The 17715-nt window shown below is 55.7% G+C and overlaps 7 non-coding genes across 7 annotated transcripts; all 7 read left to right on the forward strand.

The window, feature by feature from the left end:
• The first annotated feature begins 1200 nt into the window (after positions 1 to 1200).
• LOC117310947 (small nucleolar RNA SNORD116) lies at positions 1201 to 1291 on the forward strand. The gene has a single exon (XR_004524955.1). It is a non-coding gene; the product is annotated as a small nucleolar RNA SNORD116 (small nucleolar RNA).
• A 2384-nt stretch (positions 1292 to 3675) lies between these two features.
• Positions 3676 to 3767, forward strand: LOC117310937 (small nucleolar RNA SNORD116). Its single transcript, XR_004524945.1, has one exon. It is a non-coding gene; the product is annotated as a small nucleolar RNA SNORD116 (small nucleolar RNA).
• Positions 3768 to 6231: 2464 nt separating this feature from the next.
• LOC117310940 (small nucleolar RNA SNORD116) lies at positions 6232 to 6323 on the forward strand. Its single transcript, XR_004524948.1, has one exon. It is a non-coding gene; the product is annotated as a small nucleolar RNA SNORD116 (small nucleolar RNA).
• A 2409-nt stretch (positions 6324 to 8732) lies between these two features.
• On the forward strand, positions 8733 to 8824 carry LOC117310948 (small nucleolar RNA SNORD116). The gene has a single exon (XR_004524956.1). It is a non-coding gene; the product is annotated as a small nucleolar RNA SNORD116 (small nucleolar RNA).
• Positions 8825 to 11291: 2467 nt separating this feature from the next.
• Positions 11292 to 11383, forward strand: LOC117310941 (small nucleolar RNA SNORD116). The gene has a single exon (XR_004524949.1). It is a non-coding gene; the product is annotated as a small nucleolar RNA SNORD116 (small nucleolar RNA).
• A 2409-nt stretch (positions 11384 to 13792) lies between these two features.
• LOC117310950 (small nucleolar RNA SNORD116) lies at positions 13793 to 13884 on the forward strand. The gene has a single exon (XR_004524958.1). It is a non-coding gene; the product is annotated as a small nucleolar RNA SNORD116 (small nucleolar RNA).
• A 2467-nt stretch (positions 13885 to 16351) lies between these two features.
• LOC117310942 (small nucleolar RNA SNORD116) lies at positions 16352 to 16443 on the forward strand. The gene has a single exon (XR_004524950.1). It is a non-coding gene; the product is annotated as a small nucleolar RNA SNORD116 (small nucleolar RNA).
• Positions 16444 to 17715: the final 1272 nt, after the last annotated feature.

Raw genomic sequence — 17715 nt, forward strand, 5'->3', positions numbered from 1 at the left:
GCTGGGTTCTCTTATTGCATGGCTGTGGGGTCCACATTGCTTCTAGAAGACCCGGGCCGCACGTTTCTCCGAGGTCCACGTCACTGACGGCCCGGGTGTGAATGGGCCAGGTACCACTGCTTGACCCCATTGTGCATGGTGTCTCCGCCACAATTGGCATTGGAATGGCTCCCATGCCTTGGTGCAAGGGTTTCCCCACCACGTTGGCTTCAATGTTTCCCATGTCGTTACCTCTGTGTGTGAACCAAGGGTAGGTCATCTGTCCTTGGCAGCGCTCAGGAAGTGTGCCTACTGTGATCTCCCTTGATCAGTCCAGGTGTTCCTCACGTGCCCTTTGTCAGGTTCCCTTCGAGCTGCTTTTGATGAAGGCCGTCATATTCGCCAAGGCCCCTTCCCTTGTGGAAGATCTCTTCCCCTAAGAGCGTGGCACTTGTGTGGAAGATATGTGCCAGGTCGGCGCGTGTTTCCCCTAGATGGCACCGGCTCTTAGTCTGAGGGGCCACAGTTGCCCAGAGGGTGTCTCAGGTGTTTAGGAAGACATCCTTCTGCTGTGTGGATGGGAGCAAATCAGGAGTGTAATTGCAGTGCCCGAGACCAGGGGGGATTTTGGACGCGGTGCTCTATGTCCTGATGGCCGCACCCGCTGAAGGCGTCAGCTCTATGTTTCTTCCACTTTCCCTGCGACCCACAGGCAAGATCTGCAGCAATTACATGTCGAGGGGAGACAGGAGCACGCATCACTGGGGCATCGCCCTTCGCCTCCGTGCAACCCCGTGCACCTCCTATAGGACGCATTGTGTCTCATCACCCCGAGCCAGGTGGAATGCCAAGAAAGGAATTCCAGCAGCAGATCAACCTGGGACCATCTTGTCTAATCCCTGACCCCCGGTGAAGTGAGGAGGAGAGCCTCACAGGGGTGTTGGCCCGCATTCATGAGATCCTGGTTTAACCCTTGTTGCGGTAAGTAGCCCTCTTTCCTAAAACCTAGAGGTTTGACCAAGGGAACATGTGCAACGGGGCTACACCCTCACCTTCTGGCCTTTTCCATGGAACCCGAGCTTCGATGCCCTGAGAACTGGCTGCATTTCCTTCCCCAATGGCTTTGCTTTGTTCACTGCCGTATGCTGACGTGATTCAGCTCGCTGTCCGTACCGTGGTGGAATCTGCAATTTTGCATGTCCAGCGTTTGAGCATGTGCTTGGCTCGACGATGACTTCCACAAATGCATTCCTTGGAATCTGAACAAAATGAGTGAGAAATCCCTGCCGTCTCCTCCTTGGAACTGAGGTCCAACACGTGGCTCCCAAAAGGAAAGTAGGGAGAGGTTCGCGTTGCATTTGCTCCCGTGGGTGTCACAGCCACGCTGTTTAAGTTGAGGCTTGTGGCCGTCTGATGGGGAGAGAGGCATTGGGAAAGGAGCCTGGGATGCCAATCCAGGAGGGAAGGCTAGGGAGAGCGTGCCGTCTGTGGGTTCCTTGGTCTAGCCGGACTGCTGTCCCCTGCCACGGTTCAGCATTCTGGTAGGAGAGGAAGCGTGAGCCCTTGGTGGTCCCGTCGCCTGCCCTTGAGTTCTACAGGCCTCCGCCACCGGCTACTCGTTGCCTTGTGCCCGCAAAGAAACGGAAGTCTGTAGGCTCAGGTCAGAGCAGGATTCCTGGCCTAGGGCAGCTTCTTTGCCATGTTCTGCTTGGAGACCAGATGCAGTTAGGTTTCTCCTGATAAGGGAGAAATCCAATGGGCCATTGCCACCGGGAGGTTGGCCAAGCTAAGGGCTCCTCCTCGGGTTGTGTCTGGCTTGTGTGTGCTGTGTGAAAGGGCTAGAAAATGCCTAGTGAAGATAAGTCACAGCAAGCTTCTTTGGTGAGGGGTGGCTCTGGCATCTTTTCCTGACACGTTGGGATCCCGTGGAGAGAGGAGGGCAAGGCGAATGAAGAAGACACGAGAGATGGCTGGCTAATCCCACAGGTTTACTGGTGGGTGATAGATCGATGGTGGTCATAGGCTTCCGGGAACACTTTTGGTATTCCCCTCAGGGACATTTGGAGGCAAGTGTAGAGAGGGAACACGGGAGCACATCTGTGGCGTGTCTCGCTTGTTTCCCCTCCTTGGTCAATTTACTTCATGGCGGGTCCCTGTGCCAGGGAAGGGTTGCCTTCGTGGCACAGTATGGTGTCTTCTCATGGGGCTGATTTGGAGGCCGTGGGGTGTTTTGTCCCTGTCTGTCCACGTTCTCCCTGTGTTGAAGATGTGAAGGTGTTCCTCAGTACAGCCCTGCATCGGTACTACACCCAGCCCACCTAGCAGTCCCTGAGGATTGCAGACCTTCCCGAGGTCATTGGGCAAAACCACGCGGAAAGGGAGTCGGCTGCCAAGGAAGGCTACAGGTTTCCGGCCCGAGAGGTGTGTGCGGGGATCTTTTCTCCTGCCACCCGCTGGTGCTTTGAGACTGTGGTGTACGGCGTGCCTGGCCACAGTCCAGAGAAGTCATACCGGTTCAGGTGTCTAGGCTGTTGGCCGGGTTCTCTTGTTGCGCGGCTGTAGGTAACACGTTGCTTCTAGAGGACCTGGGCCTCACGTTTCACCGAGGTCACGTCACTGACGACCCAGAGTGTGAAAGTGCCAGGCAGCACTGCAGAGACCCAATTGCTGCAACAGTTTGCCCCGCCACGTTGGGCATCGTAATGGTTCCCATGCCATTACCTTTGTGTGTACGACAAGGGTAGGTCGTCTGTCCTAACAGCAGGCCAGAAGTATGCCTGCTGGTGAGTCTGCCTTGATTAGCCCAGGTGTTCCTCACGTGCCCTTTGTCGTGGGTCCCTATGAGCCGCTTTTGGTGGAGGCCGTCATATTCGGCCGTGTGCCCTTCCCTTGTGGAAGATCTCTTGATCTTCCGGGCGCGTCCACTGTGTGGAGCCATGTGTGCTTAGAGTTGGTGTGTTCCCCAAAGGTCACTGGCTCTTAGTCTGAGGAGGCACAGTTGCCCTGAGCGTGTCTCAGGGTTTCCGGAAGACATCCTTTAGCTGTGATGGAGGGGAGAGTGCTCAGGAGAGGAATTGCAGGCCCGAGGCCAGGGTGTTGTTGACAGCGGGGCTCTTTGTCCTGATGGCGGCACGCCGTGAAGGCGTCTACGCCACATTGCTTTCACATTTACGTGCGGACACCCAGGCACGATGGGCAGCAAATGAAATGTTGAGGGGATATAGAGCACGCATCACTAGATGGTATCGCCCTTTCCCTCGGTGCGCCCGTGCACCATCCTCAGGCACGCGTGTGTTCTCTCAGCCCGAGCCAGGTGGACTGCCAGGGCCGGAATCCCAGCAGCAGAGCAGCCTGGGGCCATCCGTATCATCCATAATACCTGGTGAAGGAGGAGGAGGAGTCTCGCAGGGGTGTTGGCGCACATTCCATGAGGATCCTGGTTTAAACCTTGTTGCGGTAAGTGGCACTTCTTTGCTAAAACCTAGAGGTTTGGCCACGGGAACTGAAAACCGGTGCTACAGCCTCATCTTCTGTCTTTTTCCTGGGGAACATGAGCTTCGATGACCTGAGAACTGGCTGCATTTCCTGCCCCATGGCTCAGATCTGGCCGCTTCTGTATGCTGACATGATTCAGCTCACTGGCCGTCCCTTGGTGGAATCTGCAACTTTGCATGTCCGGCGTTTGAGCATGTGCTTGGATCGATGATGACCCCCACAAATGCATTCCTTGGAAATCTGAACAAAATGAGTGAGAAAACCCTACCGTCTCCTCATCGGAACTGAGGTCCAGCACGTGGCTCCCAAAAGGAAAGTAGGGAGAGGTTGAGGTTGCGTTTGCTGCCGTGTGTGTGTACAGCCACGTTGTTCGAGTGGAGGGTTGTGGCCGTCTCATGGGGAGAAGAGCCATTGGGAAAGGAGCCTGGGATGCCAATCCAGGTGGGAAGGCTAGGGACAGCGTGCCGTCTCTGGGTTCCTTGGTCGAGCCAGGACTTCTGTCCCCTGCCACGGACGAGCACGCGGCTAGGAAAGGAAGCGTGAACCGTTGGTGGTCCTATCGACTGCATTTGAGTTCTACAGGCCGCCGCCACCGGCTACTCGTTGCCTTGTGCCCTCACGGAAAGAGAAGTCTATGCTCAGGGTCAGAGCAGGATTCCTGGCCTAGGGCTGGCTCTTTGTCATGTTCTGCTTGGGAGACCAGATGCAGTTTAGGTTTCTCATGATGAGGGGAGAAATCCAATGGGCCATTGTCCCCGGGCGGTTGGCCAAGCTGATGGCTCCTCCTCGGGTTGTTTCCGGCTTGTGTGTGCTGTGTGAACAGGCTAGAAAATGCCTTAGTCAAGATAAGTCACAGCAAGCTTCTTTGGTGAGGGGTGGCTCTGGCATCTTTCCATGACACGTGGGATCCCGGTGGAGAGGGAAGGCAAGGCTACCTATAAAGACACATGAAATGGCTGGCTAAGCCCACATGTCTACTTGTGGGTGGACAGATTGACAGAGGCCATAGGCTTCCAGGAACACTTTTGATATCCCCTCAGGAGCATTTGGAGGCACGTGTAGAGAGGGAACACGGGAGAACTTCTGTGGACTGTCCCGCCTTTCTCCCCTCCTTGGTCGATTTACTTCATGGCGGGTCCCTATGCTAGTGAATGGTTGCCTTTGTGGCACAGTATGGTGTCTTCTCATGGGGGCTGATTTGGAGGTCGTGGGGTGTTTTGTCCCTGTCTGTCCACGTTCCCCTGTGTTGAAGGTGTGAGGGTGTTCCTGAGTCCAGCCCAACATCTTTACTAAACCTGGCCCACATAGCGTTCCCTGAGGTTTGCAGCTCCTCCCGGAGGTCACTGGGCACAACCATGCGGAAAAAAGGGAGTCGGCTGCCAAGGAAAGGCTATAGATTTAAAGGCGGGTGAGGGTGTGTGGTGCGGGGGTCATTTTCACTGCCACGCGCTGGTGCATCCAGACTGTGGTATCCGGTGTGCCTGGCCACAGGCCAGACGAGTCATAGCGGTTCAGGTGTCTAGGCTGTTGGCTGGGTTCTCTTAATTGCATGGCTGTGGGTCACACATTGCTTCTAGAAGACCCGGGCCTCACTGTTTCTCCGAGGTCACGTCACTGACGGGCCCGGAGTGTGAATGTGCCAGGTACCACTGCAGTTGACCCCATTGGTGCAATGGTGTTCTCCGCCACAATGGGCATTGGAATGGCTCCCATGCCATTTGGTTGCAAGGGTTTCCCCACCACGTTGGGCTTCAGAATGTTTCCCATGTCATTACCTCTGTGTGTGAACCAAGGGTAGGTCATCTGTCTTGGCAGCAGCTCAGGAAGTGTGCCTACTGGTGAGTCTCCCTTGATCAGTCCAGGTGTTCCTCACGTGCCCTTTGTCACGGTTCCCTTCGAGCTGCTTTTGATGAAGGCCGTCATATTCGGCCAAGGCCCCTTCCCTTGTGGAAGATCTCTTCCCCGTAAGAGCGTGGCACTTGTGTGGAAGAATATGTGCCAAGGGCGGGCGTGTTCCCCTAGATGGCACCGGCTCTTAGTCTGAGGGGCCACAGTTGCCCAGAGGGTGTCTCAGGGGTTTAGGAAGACATCCTTCTGCTGTGGTGGATGGGAGAGCACTCAGGAGTGGAATTGCAGTGCCCGAGACCAGGGGGATTTTGGACAGCGGTGCTCTATGTCCTGATGGCCGCACCCTCTGAAGGCGTCAGCTCTATGTTGCTTTCACGTTTCCCTGCGGACCCACAGGCAAGATCTGCAGCAAATTACATGTCGAGGGGAGACAGAGCACGCATCACTGAGGGACATCGCCCTTTCGCTCGGTGCACCCGTGCACCCTCCTATAGGACGCATGTGTTCTCTCACCCCGAGCCAGGTGGAATGCCAAGAAAGGAATTCCAGCAGCAGATCAACCTGGGACCATCTGTATAATCCCTGACACCCGGTGAAGTGAGGAGGAGGAGCCTCACAGGGGTGTTGGCCCGCATTCCATGAGGATCCTGGTTTAACCCTTGTTGCGGTAAGTAGCACCTCTTTCCTAAAACCTAGAGGTTTGACCAAGGGAACATGTGCAACGGGGCTACACCCTCACCTTCTGGCCTTTTCCATGGGAACCCGAGCTTCGATGCCCTGAGAACTGGCTGCATTTCCTTCCCCAATGGCTTTGCTTTGTTCACTGCCGTATGCTGACGTGATTCAGCTCGCTGTCCGTACCGTGGTGGAATCTGCAAGTTTGCATGTCCAGCGTTTGAGCATGTGCTTGGCTCGACGATGACTTCCACAAATGCATTCCTTGGAAATCTGAACAAAATGAGTGAGAAATCCCTGCCGTCTCCTCCTTGGAACTGAGGTCCAACACGTGGCTCCCAAAAGGAAAGTAGGGAGAGGTTCGCGTTGCATTTGCTCCCGTGGGTGTCCACAGCCACGCTGTTTAAGTTGAGGCTTGTGGCCGTCTGATGGGGAGAAGAGGCATTGGGAAAGGAGCCTGGGATGCCAATCCAGGAGGGAAGGCTAGGGAGAGCGTGCCGTCTGTGGGTTCCTTGGTCTAGCCAGGACTGCTGTCCCCTGCCACGGTTCAGCATTCGGGTAGGAGAGGAAGCGTGAGCCCTTGGTGGTCCGGTCGCCTGCCCTTGAGTTCTACAGGCCTCCGCCACCGGCTACTCGTTGCCTTGTGCCCGCAAAGAAACGGAAGTCTGTAGGCTCAGGGTCAGAGCAGGATTCCTGGCCTAGGGCAGGCTTCTTTGCCATGTTCTGCTTGGGAGACCAGATGCAGTTTAGGTTTCTCCTGATAAGGGGAGAAATCCAATGGGCCATTGCCACCGGGAGGTTGGCCAAGCTAAGGGCTCCTCCTCGGGTTGTGTCTGGCTTGTGTGTGCTGTGTGAAAGGGCTAGAAAATGCCTTAGTGAAGATAAGTCACAGCAAGCTTCTTTGGTGAGGGGTGGCTCTGGCATCTTTCCCTGACACGTTGGGATCCCGGTGGAGAGAGGAGGGCAAGGCGAATGAAGAAGACACGAGAGATGGCTGGCTAATCCCACAGGTTTACTGGTGGGTGGATAGATCGATGGTGGTCATAGGCTTCCGGGAACACTTTTGGTATTCCCTCAGGGACATTTGGAGGCAAGTGTAGAGAGGGAACACGGGAGCACATCTGTGGCGTGTCTCGCTTGTTTCCCCTCCTTGGTCAATTTACTTCATGGCGGGTCCCTGTGCCAGGGAATGGTTGCCTTCGTGGCACAGTATGGTGTCTTCTCATGGGGGCTGATTTGGAGGCCGTGGGGTGTTTTGTCCCTGTCTGTCCACGTTCTCCCTGTGTTGAAGATGTGAAGGTGTTCCTCAGTACAGCCCTGCATCGGTACTACACCCAGCCCACCTAGCAGTCCCTGAGGATTGCAGACCTTCCCGGAGGTCATTGGGCAAAACCACGCGGAAAGGGAGTCGGCTGCCAAGGAAAGGCTACAGGTTTCCGGGCCCGAGAGGATGTGTGGTGCGGGGATCTTTTCTCCTGCCACCCGCTGGTGCTTTGAGACTGTGGTGTACGGCGTGCCTGGCCACAGTCCAGAGAAGTCATACCGGTTCAGGTGTCTAGGCTGTTGGCCGGGTTCTCTTGTTGCGCGGCTGTAGGTAACACGTTGCTTCTAGAGGACCTGGGCCTCACGGTTTCACCGAGGTCACGTCACTGACGGACCCAGAGTGTGAAAGTGCCAGGCAGCACTGCAAGAGACCCAATTGCTGCAACAGTTTGCCCCGCCACGTTGGGCATCGTAATGGTTCCCATGCCATTACCTTTGTGTGTACGACAAGGGTAGGTCGTCTGTCCTAACAGCAGGCCAGGAAGTATGCCTGCTGGTGAGTCTGCCTTGATTAGCCCAGGTGTTCCTCACGTGCCCTTTGTCGTGGGTCCCTATGAGCCGCTTTTGGTGGAGGCCGTCATATTCGGCCGTGTGCCCTTCCCTTGTGGAAGATCTCTTGATCTTCCGGGCGCGTCCACTGTGTGGAGCCATGTGTGCTTAGAGTTGGTGTGTTCCCCAAAGGTCACTGGCTCTTAGTCTGAGGAGGCACAGTTGCCCTGAGCGTGTCTCAGGGTTTCCGGAAGACATCCTTTAGCTGTGATGGAGGGGAGAGTGCTCAGGAGAGGAATTGCAGGGCCCGAGGCCAGGGTGTTGTTGGACAGCGGGGCTCTTTGTCCTGATGGCGGCACGCCGTGAAGGCGTCTACGCCACATTGCTTTCACATTTACGTGCGGACACCCAGGCACGATGGGCAGCAAATGAAATGTTGAGGGGATATAGAGCACGCATCACTAGATGGTATCGCCCTTTCCCTCGGTGCGCCCGTGCACCATCCTCAGGCACGCGTGTGTTCTCTCAGCCCGAGCCAGGTGGACTGCCAGGGCCGGACTCCCAGCAGCAGAGCAGCCTGGGGCCATCCGTATCATCCATAATACCTGGTGAAGGGAGGAGGAGGAGTCTCGCAGGGGTGTTGGCGCACATTCCATGAGGATCCTGGTTTAAACCTTGTTGCGGTAAGTGGCACTTCTTTGCTAAAACCTAGAGGTTTGGCCACGGGAACTGAAAACCGGTGCTACAGCCTCATCTTCTGTCTTTTTCCTGGGGAACATGAGCTTCGATGACCTGAGAACTGGCTGCATTTCCTGCCCCATGGCTCAGATCTGGCCGCTTCTGTATGCTGACATGATTCAGCTCACTGGCCGTCCCTTGGTGGAATCTGCAACTTTGCATGTCCGGCGTTTGAGCATGTGCTTGGATCGATGATGACCCCCACAAATGCATTCCTTGGAAATCTGAACAAAATGAGTGAGAAAACCCTACCGTCTCCTCATCGGAACTGAGGTCCAGCACGTGGCTCCCAAAAGGAAAGTAGGGAGAGGTTGAGGTTGCGTTTGCTGCCGTGTGTGTGTACAGCCACGTTGTTCGAGTGGAGGGTTGTGGCCGTCTCATGGGGAGAAGAGCCATTGGGAAAGGAGCCTGGGATGCCAATCCAGGTGGGAAGGCTAGGGACAGCGTGCCGTCTCTGGGTTCCTTGGTCGAGCCAGGACTTCTGTCCCCTGCCACGGACGAGCACGCGGCTAGGAAAGGAAGCGTGAACCGTTGGTGGTCCTATCGACTGCATTTGAGTTCTACAGGCCGCCGCCACCGGCTACTCGTTGCCTTGTGCCCTCACGGAAAGAGAAGTCTATGCTCAGGGTCAGAGCAGGATTCCTGGCCTAGGGCTGGCTCTTTGTCATGTTCTGCTTGGGAGACCAGATGCAGTTTAGGTTTCTCATGATGAGGGGAGAAATCCAATGGGCCATTGTCCCCGGGCGGTTGGCCAAGCTGATGGCTCCTCCTCGGGTTGTTTCCGGCTTGTGTGTGCTGTGTGAACAGGCTAGAAAATGCCTTAGTCAAGATAAGTCACAGCAAGCTTCTTTGGTGAGGGGTGGCTCTGGCATCTTTCCATGACACGTTGGGATCCCGGTGGAGAGGGAAGGGCAAGGCTACCTATAAAGACACATGAAATGGCTGGCTAAGCCCACATGTCTACTTGTGGGTGGACAGATTGACAGAGGCCATAGGCTTCCAGGAACACTTTTGATATCCCCTCAGGAGCATTTGGAGGCACGTGTAGAGAGGGAACACGGGAGAACTTCTGTGGACTGTCCCGCCTTTCTCCCCTCCTTGGTCGATTTACTTCATGGCGGGTCCCTATGCTAGTGAATGGTTGCCTTTGTGGCACAGTATGGTGTCTTCTCATGGGGGCTGATTTGGAGGTCGTGGGGTGTTTTGTCCCTGTCTGTCCACGTTCCCCCTGTGTTGAAGGTGTGAGGGTGTTCCTGAGTCCAGCCCAACATCTTTACTAAACCTGGCCCACATAGCGTTCCCTGAGGTTTGCAGCTCCTCCCGGAGGTCACTGGGCACAACCATGCGGAAAAAAGGGAGTCGGCTGCCAAGGAAAGGCTATAGATTTAAAGGCGGGTGAGGGTGTGTGGTGCGGGGGTCATTTTCACTGCCACGCGCTGGTGCATCCAGACTGTGGTATCCGGTGTGCCTGGCCACAGGCCAGACGAGTCATAGCGGTTCAGGTGTCTAGGCTGTTGGCTGGGTTCTCTTAATTGCATGGCTGTGGGTCACACATTGCTTCTAGAAGACCCGGGCCTCACTGTTTCTCCGAGGTCACGTCACTGACGGGCCCGGAGTGTGAATGTGCCAGGTACCACTGCAGTTGACCCCATTGGTGCAATGGTGTTCTCCGCCACAATGGGCATTGGAATGGCTCCCATGCCATTTGGTTGCAAGGGTTTCCCCACCACGTTGGGCTTCAGAATGTTTCCCATGTCATTACCTCTGTGTGTGAACCAAGGGTAGGTCATCTGTCTTGGCAGCAGCTCAGGAAGTGTGCCTACTGGTGAGTCTCCCTTGATCAGTCCAGGTGTTCCTCACGTGCCCTTTGTCACGGTTCCCTTCGAGCTGCTTTTGATGAAGGCCGTCATATTCGGCCAAGGCCCCTTCCCTTGTGGAAGATCTCTTCCCCGTAAGAGCGTGGCACTTGTGTGGAAGAATATGTGCCAAGGGCGGGCGTGTTCCCCTAGATGGCACCGGCTCTTAGTCTGAGGGGCCACAGTTGCCCAGAGGGTGTCTCAGGGGTTTAGGAAGACATCCTTCTGCTGTGGTGGATGGGAGAGCACTCAGGAGTGGAATTGCAGTGCCCGAGACCAGGGGGATTTTGGACAGCGGTGCTCTATGTCCTGATGGCCGCACCCTCTGAAGGCGTCAGCTCTATGTTGCTTTCACGTTTCCCTGCGGACCCACAGGCAAGATCTGCAGCAAATTACATGTCGAGGGGAGACAGAGCACGCATCACTGAGGGACATCGCCCTTTCGCTCGGTGCACCCGTGCACCCTCCTATAGGACGCATGTGTTCTCTCACCCCGAGCCAGGTGGAATGCCAAGAAAGGAATTCCAGCAGCAGATCAACCTGGGACCATCTGTATAATCCCTGACACCCGGTGAAGTGAGGAGGAGGAGCCTCACAGGGGTGTTGGCCCGCATTCCATGAGGATCCTGGTTTAACCCTTGTTGCGGTAAGTAGCACCTCTTTCCTAAAACCTAGAGGTTTGACCAAGGGAACATGTGCAACGGGGCTACACCCTCACCTTCTGGCCTTTTCCATGGGAACCCGAGCTTCGATGCCCTGAGAACTGGCTGCATTTCCTTCCCCAATGGCTTTGCTTTGTTCACTGCCGTATGCTGACGTGATTCAGCTCGCTGTCCGTACCGTGGTGGAATCTGCAAGTTTGCATGTCCAGCGTTTGAGCATGTGCTTGGCTCGACGATGACTTCCACAAATGCATTCCTTGGAAATCTGAACAAAATGAGTGAGAAATCCCTGCCGTCTCCTCCTTGGAACTGAGGTCCAACACGTGGCTCCCAAAAGGAAAGTAGGGAGAGGTTCGCGTTGCATTTGCTCCCGTGGGTGTCCACAGCCACGCTGTTTAAGTTGAGGCTTGTGGCCGTCTGATGGGGAGAAGAGGCATTGGGAAAGGAGCCTGGGATGCCAATCCAGGAGGGAAGGCTAGGGAGAGCGTGCCGTCTGTGGGTTCCTTGGTCTAGCCAGGACTGCTGTCCCCTGCCACGGTTCAGCATTCGGGTAGGAGAGGAAGCGTGAGCCCTTGGTGGTCCGGTCGCCTGCCCTTGAGTTCTACAGGCCTCCGCCACCGGCTACTCGTTGCCTTGTGCCCGCAAAGAAACGGAAGTCTGTAGGCTCAGGGTCAGAGCAGGATTCCTGGCCTAGGGCAGGCTTCTTTGCCATGTTCTGCTTGGGAGACCAGATGCAGTTTAGGTTTCTCCTGATAAGGGGAGAAATCCAATGGGCCATTGCCACCGGGAGGTTGGCCAAGCTAAGGGCTCCTCCTCGGGTTGTGTCTGGCTTGTGTGTGCTGTGTGAAAGGGCTAGAAAATGCCTTAGTGAAGATAAGTCACAGCAAGCTTCTTTGGTGAGGGGTGGCTCTGGCATCTTTCCCTGACACGTTGGGATCCCGGTGGAGAGAGGAGGGCAAGGCGAATGAAGAAGACACGAGAGATGGCTGGCTAATCCCACAGGTTTACTGGTGGGTGGATAGATCGATGGTGGTCATAGGCTTCCGGGAACACTTTTGGTATTCCCTCAGGGACATTTGGAGGCAAGTGTAGAGAGGGAACACGGGAGCACATCTGTGGCGTGTCTCGCTTGTTTCCCCTCCTTGGTCAATTTACTTCATGGCGGGTCCCTGTGCCAGGGAATGGTTGCCTTCGTGGCACAGTATGGTGTCTTCTCATGGGGGCTGATTTGGAGGCCGTGGGGTGTTTTGTCCCTGTCTGTCCACGTTCTCCCTGTGTTGAAGATGTGAAGGTGTTCCTCAGTACAGCCCTGCATCGGTACTACACCCAGCCCACCTAGCAGTCCCTGAGGATTGCAGACCTTCCCGGAGGTCATTGGGCAAAACCACGCGGAAAGGGAGTCGGCTGCCAAGGAAAGGCTACAGGTTTCCGGGCCCGAGAGGATGTGTGGTGCGGGGATCTTTTCTCCTGCCACCCGCTGGTGCTTTGAGACTGTGGTGTACGGCGTGCCTGGCCACAGTCCAGAGAAGTCATACCGGTTCAGGTGTCTAGGCTGTTGGCCGGGTTCTCTTGTTGCGCGGCTGTAGGTAACACGTTGCTTCTAGAGGACCTGGGCCTCACGGTTTCACCGAGGTCACGTCACTGACGGACCCAGAGTGTGAAAGTGCCAGGCAGCACTGCAAGAGACCCAATTGCTGCAACAGTTTGCCCCGCCACGTTGGGCATCGTAATGGTTCCCATGCCATTACCTTTGTGTGTACGACAAGGGTAGGTCGTCTGTCCTAACAGCAGGCCAGGAAGTATGCCTGCTGGTGAGTCTGCCTTGATTAGCCCAGGTGTTCCTCACGTGCCCTTTGTCGTGGGTCCCTATGAGCCGCTTTTGGTGGAGGCCGTCATATTCGGCCGTGTGCCCTTCCCTTGTGGAAGATCTCTTGATCTTCCGGGCGCGTCCACTGTGTGGAGCCATGTGTGCTTAGAGTTGGTGTGTTCCCCAAAGGTCACTGGCTCTTAGTCTGAGGAGGCACAGTTGCCCTGAGCGTGTCTCAGGGTTTCCGGAAGACATCCTTTAGCTGTGATGGAGGGGAGAGTGCTCAGGAGAGGAATTGCAGGGCCCGAGGCCAGGGTGTTGTTGGACAGCGGGGCTCTTTGTCCTGATGGCGGCACGCCGTGAAGGCGTCTACGCCACATTGCTTTCACATTTACGTGCGGACACCCAGGCACGATGGGCAGCAAATGAAATGTTGAGGGGATATAGAGCACGCATCACTAGATGGTATCGCCCTTTCCCTCGGTGCGCCCGTGCACCATCCTCAGGCACGCGTGTGTTCTCTCAGCCCGAGCCAGGTGGACTGCCAGGGCCGGACTCCCAGCAGCAGAGCAGCCTGGGGCCATCCGTATCATCCATAATACCTGGTGAAGGGAGGAGGAGGAGTCTCGCAGGGGTGTTGGCGCACATTCCATGAGGATCCTGGTTTAAACCTTGTTGCGGTAAGTGGCACTTCTTTGCTAAAACCTAGAGGTTTGGCCACGGGAACTGAAAACCGGTGCTACAGCCTCATCTTCTGTCTTTTTCCTGGGGAACATGAGCTTCGATGACCTGAGAACTGGCTGCATTTCCTGCCCCATGGCTCAGATCTGGCCGCTTCTGTATGCTGACATGATTCAGCTCACTGGCCGTCCCTTGGTGGAATCTGCAACTTTGCATGTCCGGCGTTTGAGCATGTGCTTGGATCGATGATGACCCCCACAAATGCATTCCTTGGAAATCTGAACAAAATGAGTGAGAAAACCCTACCGTCTCCTCATCGGAACTGAGGTCCAGCACGTGGCTCCCAAAAGGAAAGTAGGGAGAGGTTGAGGTTGCGTTTGCTGCCGTGTGTGTGTACAGCCACGTTGTTCGAGTGGAGGGTTGTGGCCGTCTCATGGGGAGAAGAGCCATTGGGAAAGGAGCCTGGGATGCCAATCCAGGTGGGAAGGCTAGGGACAGCGTGCCGTCTCTGGGTTCCTTGGTCGAGCCAGGACTTCTGTCCCCTGCCACGGACGAGCACGCGGCTAGGAAAGGAAGCGTGAACCGTTGGTGGTCCTATCGACTGCATTTGAGTTCTACAGGCCGCCGCCACCGGCTACTCGTTGCCTTGTGCCCTCACGGAAAGAGAAGTCTATGCTCAGGGTCAGAGCAGGATTCCTGGCCTAGGGCTGGCTCTTTGTCATGTTCTGCTTGGGAGACCAGATGCAGTTTAGGTTTCTCATGATGAGGGGAGAAATCCAATGGGCCATTGTCCCCGGGCGGTTGGCCAAGCTGATGGCTCCTCCTCGGGTTGTTTCCGGCTTGTGTGTGCTGTGTGAACAGGCTAGAAAATGCCTTAGTCAAGATAAGTCACAGCAAGCTTCTTTGGTGAGGGGTGGCTCTGGCATCTTTCCATGACACGTTGGGATCCCGGTGGAGAGGGAAGGGCAAGGCTACCTATAAAGACACATGAAATGGCTGGCTAAGCCCACATGTCTACTTGTGGGTGGACAGATTGACAGAGGCCATAGGCTTCCAGGAACACTTTTGATATCCCCTCAGGAGCATTTGGAGGCACGTGTAGAGAGGGAACACGGGAGAACTTCTGTGGACTGTCCCGCCTTTCTCCCCTCCTTGGTCGATTTACTTCATGGCGGGTCCCTATGCTAGTGAATGGTTGCCTTTGTGGCACAGTATGGTGTCTTCTCATGGGGGCTGATTTGGAGGTCGTGGGGTGTTTTGTCCCTGTCTGTCCACGTTCCCCCTGTGTTGAAGGTGTGAGGGTGTTCCTGAGTCCAGCCCAACATCTTTACTAAACCTGGCCCACATAGCGTTCCCTGAGGTTTGCAGCTCCTCCCGGAGGTCACTGGGCACAACCATGCGGAAAAAAGGGAGTCGGCTGCCAAGGAAAGGCTATAGATTTAAAGGCGGGTGAGGGTGTGTGGTGCGGGGGTCATTTTCACTGCCACGCGCTGGTGCATCCAGACTGTGGTATCCGGTGTGCCTGGCCACAGGCCAGACGAGTCATAGCGGTTCAGGTGTCTAGGCTGTTGGCTGGGTTCTCTTAATTGCATGGCTGTGGGTCACACATTGCTTCTAGAAGACCCGGGCCTCACTGTTTCTCCGAGGTCACGTCACTGACGGGCCCGGAGTGTGAATGTGCCAGGTACCACTGCAGTTGACCCCATTGGTGCAATGGTGTTCTCCGCCACAATGGGCATTGGAATGGCTCCCATGCCATTTGGTTGCAAGGGTTTCCCCACCACGTTGGGCTTCAGAATGTTTCCCATGTCATTACCTCTGTGTGTGAACCAAGGGTAGGTCATCTGTCTTGGCAGCAGCTCAGGAAGTGTGCCTACTGGTGAGTCTCCCTTGATCAGTCCAGGTGTTCCTCACGTGCCCTTTGTCACGGTTCCCTTCGAGCTGCTTTTGATGAAGGCCGTCATATTCGGCCAAGGCCCCTTCCCTTGTGGAAGATCTCTTCCCCGTAAGAGCGTGGCACTTGTGTGGAAGAATATGTGCCAAGGGCGGGCGTGTTCCCCTAGATGGCACCGGCTCTTAGTCTGAGGGGCCACAGTTGCCCAGAGGGTGTCTCAGGGGTTTAGGAAGACATCCTTCTGCTGTGGTGGATGGGAGAGCACTCAGGAGTGGAATTGCAGTGCCCGAGACCAGGGGGATTTTGGACAGCGGTGCTCTATGTCCTGATGGCCGCACCCTCTGAAGGCGTCAGCTCTATGTTGCTTTCACGTTTCCCTGCGGACCCACAGGCAAGATCTGCAGCAAATTACATGTCGAGGGGAGACAGAGCACGCATCACTGAGGGACATCGCCCTTTCGCTCGGTGCACCCGTGCACCCTCCTATAGGACGCATGTGTTCTCTCACCCCGAGCCAGGTGGAATGCCAAGAAAGGAATTCCAGCAGCAGATCAACCTGGGACCATCTGTATAATCCCTGACACCCGGTGAAGTGAGGAGGAGGAGCCTCACAGGGGTGTTGGCCCGCATTCCATGAGGATCCTGGTTTAACCCTTGTTGCGGTAAGTAGCACCTCTTTCCTAAAACCTAGAGGTTTGACCAAGGGAACATGTGCAACGGGGCTACACCCTCACCTTCTGGCCTTTTCCATGGGAACCCGAGCTTCGATGCCCTGAGAACTGGCTGCATTTCCTTCCCCAATGGCTTTGCTTTGTTCACTGCCGTATGCTGACGTGATTCAGCTCGCTGTCCGTACCGTGGTGGAATCTGCAAGTTTGCATGTCCAGCGTTTGAGCATGTGCTTGGCTCGACGATGACTTCCACAAATGCATTCCTTGGAAATCTGAACAAAATGAGTGAGAAATCCCTGCCGTCTCCTCCTTGGAACTGAGGTCCAACACGTGGCTCCCAAAAGGAAAGTAGGGAGAGGTTCGCGTTGCATTTGCTCCCGTGGGTGTCCACAGCCACGCTGTTTAAGTTGAGGCTTGTGGCCGTCTGATGGGGAGAAGAGGCATTGGGAAAGGAGCCTGGGATGCCAATCCAGGAGGGAAGGCTAGGGAGAGCGTGCCGTCTGTGGGTTCCTTGGTCTAGCCAGGACTGCTGTCCCCTGCCACGGTTCAGCATTCGGGTAGGAGAGGAAGCGTGAGCCCTTGGTGGTCCGGTCGCCTGCCCTTGAGTTCTACAGGCCTCCGCCACCGGCTACTCGTTGCCTTGTGCCCGCAAAGAAACGGAAGTCTGTAGGCTCAGGGTCAGAGCAGGATTCCTGGCCTAGGGCAGGCTTCTTTGCCATGTTCTGCTTGGGAGACCAGATGCAGTTTAGGTTTCTCCTGATAAGGGGAGAAATCCAATGGGCCATTGCCACCGGGAGGTTGGCCAAGCTAAGGGCTCCTCCTCGGGTTGTGTCTGGCTTGTGTGTGCTGTGTGAAAGGGCTAGAAAATGCCTTAGTGAAGATAAGTCACAGCAAGCTTCTTTGGTGAGGGGTGGCTCTGGCATCTTTCCCTGACACGTTGGGATCCCGGTGGAGAGAGGAGGGCAAGGCGAATGAAGAAGACACGAGAGATGGCTGGCTAATCCCACAGGTTTACTGGTGGGTGGATAGATCGATGGTGGTCATAGGCTTCCGGGAACACTTTTGGTATTCCCTCAGGGACATTTGGAGGCAAGTGTAGAGAGGGAACACGGGAGCACATCTGTGGCGTGTCTCGCTTGTTTCCCCTCCTTGGTCAATTTACTTCATGGCGGGTCCCTGTGCCAGGGAATGGTTGCCTTCGTGGCACAGTATGGTGTCTTCTCATGGGGGCTGATTTGGAGGCCGTGGGGTGTTTTGTCCCTGTCTGTCCACGTTCTCCCTGTGTTGAAGATGTGAAGGTGTTCCTCAGTACAGCCCTGCATCGGTACTACACCCAGCCCACCTAGCAGTCCCTGAGGATTGCAGACCTTCCCGGAGGTCATTGGGCAAAACCACGCGGAAAGGGAGTCGGCTGCCAAGGAAAGGCTACAGGTTTCCGGGCCCGAGAGGATGTGTGGTGCGGGGATCTTTTCTCCTGCCACCCGCTGGTGCTTTGAGACTGTGGTGTACGGCGTGCCTGGCCACAGTCCAGAGAAGTCATACCGGTTCAGGTGTCTAGGCTGTTGGCCGGGTTCTCTTGTTGCGCGGCTGTAGGTAA

The sequence above is a fragment of the Tursiops truncatus genome, unplaced genomic scaffold, assembly GCF_011762595.2.
Source record: "Tursiops truncatus isolate mTurTru1 unplaced genomic scaffold, mTurTru1.mat.Y mat_scaffold_662_arrow_ctg1, whole genome shotgun sequence".
In the NCBI taxonomy this organism is placed as follows: Eukaryota; Metazoa; Chordata; class Mammalia; order Artiodactyla; family Delphinidae; genus Tursiops; species Tursiops truncatus.